Raw genomic sequence first — 11449 nt, forward strand, 5'->3', positions numbered from 1 at the left:
CATAAAAAGAACTTCCATTAACTTTACTACAATTGCATATTGTTATTCTATTGGCTCGTCCAGTAATGCATTACAGTGACTATAATTTCTCCAAGATTAATTCTTATTACAGAAACATTCTAGGACATATATATTTACAATGCTCACTTTCAAAACTCAAAATAATAAAAAAAAAAAATTCCAAAAATAATTTAGTAAAGTCTTTTCTTTTCTTTTTTTCCTCTTACACAATTTATACAATGTTTTCTCATCTAATCTCCATTATTTTTAATTATGATTGGACAGAGGTCTCCTTATAAATTCTCTTTCTCATCATCCTTGCTCTTTTGTACCCTACTTTTGACTTCACCTTCTCTAACTTTCCTTTAGCTCCCTCTATATCAGCTTCAGTAGCTTTCTCTCTTTTCTCATCAGATAGCAAAGCCAGTCTTGCAAATTTCTTTGGCCTCACCAATCCAAGCCTTTCGGTTATATCCTTGAATGCCGGTACGAGACTGCGTCTAATGAAACATCCTTTCATCAGTTGCATCGAGTTGAGCTCCGGGAGTGACAGGGCATCCTTCAATTCGAGGTCCAAGCAGAACGGCGAGTCCTTCAACCACATCCTAAGGGAGTGAGCCTTGGCTATGAGGAGGCCACTGCGTGTTTTGCACGGAAGAAATGGGGAACCCATCTCCCAAAGGCATGCCTTCATTGTGCTGTTAAGGGAAACCATGTTGTACTCCGCTGTCCCGGTTATTAGAACCACCGATTTCGGAGACTCTGGATACCCTTGTAGTGAAGCATCCTTCCATATGACAAAAAAAATGCTAAGTTCAACATATGATGGTGATAACAAAAACCCGAGCAGAGAACAGGAAATGCATATAAGCGGGATCGAGAAACAGTACAAAAAGCATTAAACTAAATCAATCTCCTTAATGTCCTTGATCTTTCTGAAATAAACTCAAATGAAGATGACCCTCACGTTTCAACCCTAGCACTAGTTTTCTGTTCATGGTACCATTTAGAATCATTTACAGGCTGATAATCAATAAACTCTACATTTTTAAGTTAATGTCGCATTCAACAGTTAAAAACTTCAAGAAAGTATCCATTATCAAATATAGTAGCTAACTGAAGAAGATAAAAATATACAATGCAGTACTTCGACTTTCATTTTGCGAATCAATTCACCCATGTAAAACGGGGATCTGCACTATGTGGCAGCTATTGTACACATTCAAAAGTTTTCATCTTACTAGGCATTTTTGGTGACAGACACATTAGAAACTCTACAAACCCTGTTATAAATGTTGGATGAATCAAAGCAAAGGTAGCATCAAAGCAAAGGTATCATATTGCAACTTATTTTACATGAGTTTTCATTTCATTTTTTTTAGGACTAAATATGACATTATACACATACACACCTTATTATAAATAGGTATAGCTTGATGCAACTACACTACACCTGGTGGTTTTCAAAATTTCAAAAGGAAACTAAAATAAAGGTTCAGAGAACTCACCTTCATATGATCAAGCCACAGAGTGAGAGCAACAAGAGAAGAACCAGCAGATAACTTTCTAAAATCAGCACCCCAATCTTTATCAGCTACCCTGAATCAGAGATGCTATAATGATAAGGGAAATAAATACAAATATCATAATAATCATAGTCTGATCTTGCATTCAGTTTCTATCTATGATTATACATATGCTTAAAATTGTCCTCTTTAAAACAGTCCACTTTCCAAAGGGAGTGTTGTTCTCTCTAGAGGTCCTGGGTTCAAGTAGTTCCATCTGCAGAGTGTGTGTGTGTTGCTAATGGTTAAGAAAGATTCTGAACATATATCATCTTGTAATTACCCCAGACTATTTTAAAAAAAATAGCCCAATCCACATTTGCACCGAAGTTCCTTCGAAGTTTAAGTCCTTCCATATGGATGGATTGCATTGATACAAAACATTTGAGATCAACACTAACTGACATCAAGATAAATTGGAGATTTAATTCCACGGATGGCAAAGACAGAATACCAAATCTAGGCCCTACAGGGGTATTTGGTTGTTGGAATCAGAGCATTCAAACAATATATAGTCATAGAGAAGCCTAGAAATAACATCAAATCTGGGGTTTTCCAGGCAACTTAACTATAAAGGAAAAAGGTCAATGACAACAACTTCAAACATAATATTATCATAACAGCAAGCATATCTGACTAATTTTCCGAAGTAGGCAAGAAAAAAACTTGATTTGACTAAACTGCAGCTGCAAACTTGAAGATCTAATAAAAAAATTTATATTCCATCGAATTTCTAGCATAATCAGAAATCAGGCTACACTTTAATCGAGAAACTTAAGAAAACAAGAATGCAATAAGTTGGTAACATTTAAATGAAATAGTACATATTATAAATACAAGAATCATTCCGAAAACCGTCTTTGCTTGGACTAGCTTTAAGAACTTTATTGATGTCAGAATATAATTAAAAAAAAGTTATGAATAAAGGCGATGAAAACTGACCCTATCACTGCAAGAATATACCTGAAAACATCATGTCGAAAAATGTTCTTCTTGACTGCCAATTGGAAAAGCCATGAGGCAGTGGCCCGCTGCTCAAATGCCCATAATAGATCCTCCAAGGCATTGACCAAGTTAAAGGCTGCGTTGTCCGTTACAGGTTCTAGCTTCTCAAGACAACTTTCCAGCTCTGAAAATAGCAACTTGGATTTTTCTGTCAGAAGCCTAGATTACAACAATTATAATCAATAATTGTAAGCAAAAAAACTAAGGGGAAGATAATGTTTTCAAGACCATTGTCTTGTTCGTAAAATTAAAAACATATACCTGATAGGAAGATCAAATCCGACATCTTTAATTGCATTTAAGAGGATTATGGCTTCACTTGTGTGCTGGGACAAACTTGCAGGCCTGATAAAGCACGTCCATATTCTATGGTCTATTTCCAATCCCTCCGTCTTCATCTCCATAAGATTTTGAATTCCGACATTATAATCCCCGTTCTGAAGATAAGCATTAATGACTGAACTGTATGGTAGCGTAGTCATATTCAATCCCGTTTCTTTCAAATTAGTAAGAACTTTTCTGCTTGCTCTGGCTGTCCAGAGCTTCCATAAGAAACCATAAGCAAGTGCATTGTAGCAATTGTGGGTTCCACTCCTGCTTCTTTCATCATACTTAACAGGCTTTCAGCTTTGGAATGGTTTCCAGAATTTCTATATATTTTCATCATAGTATGATAGAAAGAGCGGTCCAATTTATAGCCTTTTGAAAGCAACTCTTTCAATAATGCCTCAGCTTGTTCTGGCAGTTGCTGCTTGCTAAATGCGGAAATCAGACTTTTAAAGGTGTCTAATTTCGGTTCTAAACCCACTTTCCTCATTTCATACATCAGAGACAATCCCTCTTCAGTTCTACGATCTCTACAGTACATTATAATCAAAGTGTTGTACGTTTCTTCATCTGGTTCGAGTCCAGCTTCTATAATCTTCTGATATATTTGAGCTGTCATTTTGTAATCCTCAATTCCCGAGTACAACTTTAGCATAGAATTCCAAATTGAAAGATCAGGCTTAAATCCCGCTTCTTCCATTTCAGATACCATGGCTTCAACATCCCTCACTCGTTTCCCCTTGCAGAACAGTCGAATCATAATCCTTTAAAGATGCATTGTAGGAAAATACCCTGCAGCTTTCATTCCACTATATATCTTCACCTCAAAGAGGTTTCCAACTTGTGCAAATGCATCAAGCATCAGAAGAATATAACATATCTTGCAATTCCTGGATTACCACATAAATCTCAGTCAATCTTCCATCGACAATTAATGCTTCCAAAAGACCATTAATGGATTCTAATGTTGGCGAAGGACCATCTCTCATCATTGTATTAAAAACAGCTCTAGCTCGTTCATAGCAACCAGTTGCAGCATAAAATTGTATTAAGGCATTCCAGATCTTACGATCCACAGTAGATCTCTGTCTAACATTCCCCACCACACTTTCAGCTTTTTGCCACATCTTCACTTTTCCATACGCTGCGATAACATCAACATAAATAACAGGATTGTTGAGCAAAAAACCTTTTGATTCAGCTTGATTAATCAAACAATGTGCTGTCTCAGGGAAGTCCATTTTACAATTTACCCTAATCATTCATTTCAGAACACATTCAGAAGGTTCAACAACACAGAATCTCATTTCGGTAAAAATCTGAGAAGCTTCAGCTAGAAGTTCATTTTCTTCACAGCATCTAATAAGGGATTCATACATGGTAGAACTCCTGCTAAACAAACCAGATTCTCTAGCATTACCATACTCCTTCAAGGCAGCATCTATCTGGCAAGCCTCACAGAGAACGACAACTAGAGCTTCCGTTATAAGTTTATTAGGCCCTTGAAAGCGTTCTTTCAGGAACTCAAGTAATCCACATGCTTCTTTGTGCCTGCCAGATGAACTGTATGAACTCAAAATAGACAACAAATTCTCCTCATCTAGTGCATCACCATTACTTATGCCTAATATCAGCATCTGTGCGGCCAGATCATAGCATTCACCCTTGACAAGGAAAGAAGAAATAGTCTGAGGATTCATACCACAAATTTCTTTCATGTCTCCGACCACCATTTTAATTTCTTCTACTTTGCTTTTCTTTCTTAGTGCCTGAAGCATTACCTCGTAAAGAATATGATCAGGCGTGAAACCATCACGAACCATTTCCCTGTACATCACCCATGCCTTTGTTATCTCATTACATCTGAAGAGGATATACAACATGACAGAGTAAGCCAGGAAATCTGGTCTAATCCCCAACCTGCGCATGCAATTGAATGTCTCCTCAGCCTCCACGGCCATTCCAGCCTTGGCATACCCACAAATCAAAGCACTATAAGTCCGCACGGTAGGTTTAAAACCTGCATCCAACATCTCAGACATCAAATTGGAAGCCTCCTTTATCTTATTTGCTTTCCCTAGGGAATTAATAAAGACTGTATATGTTACCACGTCTGGATTCCGCCCCGACAATTTCATGTCCTTGTAAAGCTGCAATCCCAATTCATGCTGGCCCTGCTTCCCATACATGTGAATAATTGTATTATAGGTCATCTCATCTCTACCGAACCCCATCTCAACCATTTCATCACAAATCTGTTTTACCTTGTCCACATTTCCTTCTCTTGCAAAAGCATATAGCAATGAATTATATGTGACAGCGTCCGGGAAAAACCCTTTAGACTCCAAATCCCTAAACAGCTGCTCAGCTTTATATGCCATCCTACATCTCCCACACACAAATCATAGCATTATAAGTCCATAAATCAGGTTGACAATTACAGCTATCCATATCATCAAAAACCTTCATTGCCTCCTCCAAGTTCGATTCCCTGGAACAAGCACTAAAAAGAGTATTATACGTTATTATATCCGGCCTAAGACCAGAGCTCCTCACCTCATTCAAAAGCTCGATAGCTAAATCAGGCAACATAGCTCCCGCTTTCAACCTAGCGTTTATCAAAGTATTGAAGCTCACGAGGTCAGGCTCACACCATCGCTCGCGCATCAAATTGAGCAGTTCCTGGACTTTCTGAAACCTTCCGCTTCGTGCATAAACACCCATCATGGCATTATAAACCTGGAACGTGTTCCCAACGGCAGGCTCGGCCCTGGTAAAGATTTCAACAGCTAAAATCTCCTGATTGGCCCTCCCAAGCACAGCCAAGATAGTAGCAAGCATCCTGGCATTAGGGGAATACCATTGCTTCAAATTTAACCACTCATAAACTTCCAGTGCACGCTGCCAGTTCTCCTGGCCAACATATTTCACCAGGAAGAAAAAATCGGTCGGCGTCATCTAAGCTTTTCGATCATCCAAAACATCAGCAACAAACTGGTCTTGTCCCAACCCCAAAATCCTGTCGGTCAAAAGCTTCACTCTTTCCCTCCAATCTCTGGCCCTTTTCAATGCAAGTTTAGTCATCTTTTTAACCCTAGTCTTACTTACTCTCCCCAAATTCTCCTGGGTCTCATCGTTCACTTCCAAAGTTTCAGTCTTTGAGGATTCCAAAGCAATTCAGGTTCCTTAACTACAGGGGTAAGTTGAGGAGAAGTGACTGGAAAATGGGTATGAGTAGAAGGGTGGGTTTCAGCTAATTGCAGTTGAAGGTGAGGCCATCTCTCCGATGGGGAGGCTCTGCTATATCTAAATTTGTTGTTGTTGCTATCGCTGTCATTTGGGTGTTCATTTGGTAAAGAAGAAGTGCAGGAGATAGAGGAGCTTCTGTTTACTTTTGAAGTGGGAGATGCAAAGGTGATGACAAGTCCTCCATTGCAAGACACGGCCATGGTCAAATGACTTCTTGTCTTCTAAAAGTTCAAGTCGATTGCTGCGGAAGAAAACCAGATTAAAAAAAAAAGATTGTTTTTTTCTGCTCTGTCGAATTTGGCCGGGTACGGAGTTGCTTGCCAAAGGTTTAGGTCCATACAACATCCCATCGGCACAACCGGCCTCCGATGACTTGGGCTCACACAGCCCATAAATGAAATCCAAAATGGATTTGTAACATCACAAAATTAAACAAGGGTATACTGCATATGTAGTACCTAACTAAACTATTAATTTTAGTCCATTTTAATATCTAAATTTTTAATTTTTTCAAAATTTAACGTTAAATTTTAGATGAGAGTACTAAAATGAAACAAAAATTAAATTTTAGAGTTTTTTTTTTAGTACAGAGAACACAAACTTAGCTAGAAGCCATTATGTACTTGAGCAGCATCAATGATAATTTCTGCGACGGGCCAGGTATTCCACAGCTCCAATCGGAGCACCACAGCTGAGGGCAGCCGAGCAATCAGCCGCTCCATTCTGTTCACGACCAATGTGCCGAACTTGCAAAGGCCAGTCACGTGCGCTAAGCTCGTGTAAAGCGTCCACCAACGAGTTCCCTCGAAGTGCATCAGACGATTTAGTCAAGATTCTTGATACCTCAAGGTTGTCTGTTTTCAAACTCTGTCCTCCAATAGCCGAGCTCCCAAGCATAATTGAGAATATCATGCATAGCCCAAAGCTCTGTGCAACAAGGACGAAGCATCTACCCAAGCTTCGGGAAAAACCAAATAACCAATTACCGTCAGAGTTACGCAGTAAACCCCCTGCTGCCGCCATATTATCACCATCCGAGTTCGCCTTAATCCATCCAACTGAAGGTCGTACCCACACCCTAGGGGAGTTGCTAGCCACCGTAACAATACTCACAGCTGATTCATTTACCCGGATTATTTCTTCTACAAATCGGTCACATCTGGCGAGGAAGTCTTCTTTTCCGCTGTGGTTCGGATCAAAAATCACCTTGCATCGATCTTTCCAAAGCGGCCGGCAGTAAACACTAAACCGAATATGCCAGTTTATGTTATTGAAAGCAAACATACCTTTGGAGCTGAGGTTAAGCTCAAGCCAAACATCAAATGGAATTGAAAAGAAAGCTTCCAATTTGTCTGCTCTAAGAATCTTAGGCCAAACTGATCTTGCCAACCTACAATGCCGTAGAACGTGATCCAAATTTTCAGCACCTCTGTTACAAATCATGCATTCATCCATAGTGGTCAAGTAACGCCTACACTGTTCCGAATAAGTAAGCAAACGGTCATGTAAGACAAGCCAAATGAAAGCCTGCAGTCTATGTGGCACTTCCAAATTCCACTGCTTTTGGTTTCCTTCCCCACCGGGATGACTTAAATACCCATATGTCGATTTGGAAGAAACCTTGCGATCTGGTTCCCATCTCCATCCAAGTACATCCGAACCCAAATGTGCCTAGGGAGGCCGGACAGTGGCAACGCGTTGTAGAATATGTACCGGTAAGACCTCCGAGAGCACCGCCCAATTCCAATCCCCTGATGGGGGAACCATTTCACTTACCGGCATAGGAGACGGGCTGCCAGAGCCAACATGGGAGAACACTAGTCGGTTTTCATTTTCCAGCCAATGATCATACCAAAAATCAGTACCCGTTCCGTCGTAAATATCCCTCAAGATACTTTCGGTAAGATCATGCCAAACAAGGTTTAAACCCGCCACAATCTAGAGGCTTTTCTACGCTGAATACTGAGTGGAAAAGGCTCCTCTCACTTATACTTAGCACAGATTGGCATGAAGAACCTTCATATACAAACCACCATTTTCCTTTTGATTCTGCATTGTTTCCAATTTAACAAGTGGAAGTCCCACACTCTCATTATTGGATCCCCATACAAATCTCCGAATTAACCTCTCCATCTCCTCACATAAGCCTATAGGAATCCAAGTAGCCTGCATTACATAAACTGGAATGGCCTGTAAAACTGCCTTAGCTAGGGATATACGCCCGACTAAGGAGAGAGTTTTCACAGCCTAACCGGAGAGGCGTTGATTCAATCTGGCAAGTAAATAATGATAAGTAGCCTTGGTAGTTCTACCGTGAAGTAACGGAACACTAAGGTACCTACCCAAATCCTTCACCTCTTCAAAGCCGAAATTATTAGCAATATCAGTTCGCCAATGTGAAGAAAAATTCTTCGAGAAGAAGATTTGTGTTTTTGCCACACTTATCCGATTGTCAGATTCCGCGCAAAAGTCATCAAACACTTCCTTAATAGTGACCTGACAACCAGGGAAAAAGCTTGCTTGGGTGGGAGCCACCCACTTTGGCAGATAAGGTTTTATTCGACACACCAAAAACTTGGTAACGATCTTATATAATACGTTACATAAGCTAATGGGCCGAAATTGGCTTATAAACTCCGCCTTTTTAATCTTCGGGATAAGCACCAACAAAGTCTGGTTCATCCTATCATCCAGAATTTCATCGTCAAAAAAATCTTTAACAAACTGAACAACAGAATTACCCACGACGTCCCAATTCTTTTGGGGGAAAAGCCACATGGAGATCATCAACCCCGGAGCTTTCAAAGGAGTCATACTAAAAACAGTTTGTCGAACCTCATCAATTGTAACATCTGCTAAAAGTGGCCGCAACTCATTCTCACTAAATTGGTAGAAATTGTTCTCATGACCATACTCGCTCGAAATGTAAGGCTCTGAAGTGAATAAACATGGTCTTTCAAAACATTCTGGTTGCTACACCAAATACCATTCGACATTTTTAACATAGATACCCGATTGTGGTTGCGACGAGATATCGTAGAAACGTGAAAAAAAATCTTGTATTCTTGTCTCCCTTAGATAACCGCTCGTTTCTCGATTTATGATGCCAAAGACTTTCCTCTTGTGCTAAGACCAGATTTAGTTCATTTCAAATTTGTCTCAAGCTCCAATTGTTAAAAGTTAGTTTTAAAGTTTGGCAACCAACTTTGAAAAATGTTTTCAAAGTTTGGTAAATGTTTCTTTGAAAAATGTTTTTCAAAGTTTGGTAGATGTTTGTTGAAAATAAGAATGGGTAAATTCACTTTAGTCATTGCACTTTAGGGTATTTTCAAAGATTAGTCCCTAAGTTTCAACTATAAATACCCTAGCTCATTTAGCTTCAAAATAATCCCAAATTATTTCTTTCTCCCAATACTAGAGAGCTTTCTTGTGAGTAGTGAGTGTTTTGTAAACACCTGTAAATTTTCTCTCTAGTAAAAGATCTGCAGCAGTCCGAAGACGTAAGCAAAATTGACTGAACTTCGTTATCAATTTCAGGTATTATTTTTCCGCTTTTATTTCGCATTCTCACTAATCTGGTTATAGGGAAATTAGTCGTACTCTGTTAATTTCCCAACAACTGGTATCAGAGCTTTTGGTTGTGAATTTTGTCAATTTTTTGTGAGGTTAATATTCACATGAATAGTGAATTTCGTGAATAGTGAAATTTTGTCGGCGATACAAATTTGTCGACGGAGGTTTTCTAATACACGGCGGTTCGCGAAAATTGTCAGAACGATCCAAAGAAGCCAGATTCGAGTGGGAGCGATGGCTGCATACGAAGGGAATGTGAAAATTGAAAAGTTCGATGGTGCGGACTTTGGCTTTTAGAAGATGCAGATTGGAGATTTTCTGTACCAGAAAAATTTATATCTACCTCTCTCAGGAAAGCAACCAGAGTGCATGAAGAATGAAGATTGGGCTCTTCTCGACAGACAAGCCCTCGGAGTTATCCGACTGACGTTATCCTGATGTTGCTTTCAACATAGCAAAGGAAAAGACCACGGCGGGTCTTATGGCGGCTCTTTCCAGTATGTATGAGAAGCCATCGGCCTCAAACAAAGTTCATTTGATGAGGCGATTGTTCAATTTGCGGATGGCGGAAGGGAAATCGGTGGCTCAACACCTAAATGAACTCAACACAATCACAACCCATTTGAGTTCCGTGGAAATTGAATTCGATGATGAAGTTCGAGCTTTAATTCTCTTATCGTCTCTACTAGACAGTTGGAATGCTACTGTTACAGCAGTCAACAGCTCATCGAGAAATAGCAAATTAAAATTCGACGATGTTCAGGATCTGGTATTGAGTGAAGAAATTCGACGGAGAGAATCGAGTGAAGCATCAACCTCATCAGCCTTGCACACGGAGTCCAGAGGGAGAACTTCAGAAAGAAATTCAAATCGTGGCAGATCCAAATCCAGAACGGGAAAATCAAGAACGGGAAAGAAATATTTTACCTGTTATAACTGCGGCAAGAAGGGCCACTTTAAAAAGGATTGCCGAGCACCGAAGAAAAATATTGGCGCATAAGAATCTGCCAACGTGACAGGGGATACAGGTGATGCCATGATTCTAAGCGTCAACAGTCCATTTGAATCATGGATCTTGGATTCAGGAGCATCTTTCCACTCCACCCCTTGCCGAGAAATCATGGAGAACTATGTCAGTGGTGATTTTGGGAGGGTTCATCTAGCTGATGATGAAACCTTGAAGATTGTCGAAAAAGGAGACATTCGATTAAAGCTGCCAAACCAGACCACCTAGAAGCTAACATGAGTGAGACATATTCCTGGCCTCAAAAGAAATTTGATTTCTGTAGGACAGCTTGATGGAGAAGGATATAGTACAACCTTTTCAGGCTGTGAAGGGAAGATTATCAAAGGAGCACTCGTCATTGCTCGTGGTAAGAAAACTGGTACTCTCTATATAACCTCAAATTTAGAGAATATCATTGCAGTAGCAGATGCTGATAGAAAATCAAACCTATGGCACCAAAGGCTTGGCCATATGAGCGAGAAAGGGATGAAGACACTTTTTCCAAAGGGGAAGTTGCCGGATCTAAAGAATGTAGATGTCGGACTATGCGAGGATTTCATCTTTCGCAAACAAAAGAAAGTCAACAACAAATTAAAATTCGACGATGTTCGGGATATGGTATTGAGTGAAGAAATTTGACGGAGAGAATCGGGTGAAGCATCAACCTCCTCAGCCTTGCACACGGAGTCCAGAGGGAGAACTTCAGAAAGAAATTCAAATCGTG

At 39.9% G+C, this 11449-nt stretch overlaps 1 pseudogene; it reads right to left on the reverse strand.

The window, feature by feature from the left end:
- Positions 1-248: 248 nt before the first annotated feature.
- Positions 249-6376, reverse strand: LOC120200344 (annotated as a pseudogene).
- Positions 6377-11449: the final 5073 nt, after the last annotated feature.

This window comes from Hibiscus syriacus, unplaced genomic scaffold (assembly GCF_006381635.1).
Source record: "Hibiscus syriacus cultivar Baekdansim isolate YM2019G1 unplaced genomic scaffold, ASM638163v2 tig00005939_pilon, whole genome shotgun sequence".
In the NCBI taxonomy this organism is placed as follows: Eukaryota; Viridiplantae; Streptophyta; class Magnoliopsida; order Malvales; family Malvaceae; genus Hibiscus; species Hibiscus syriacus.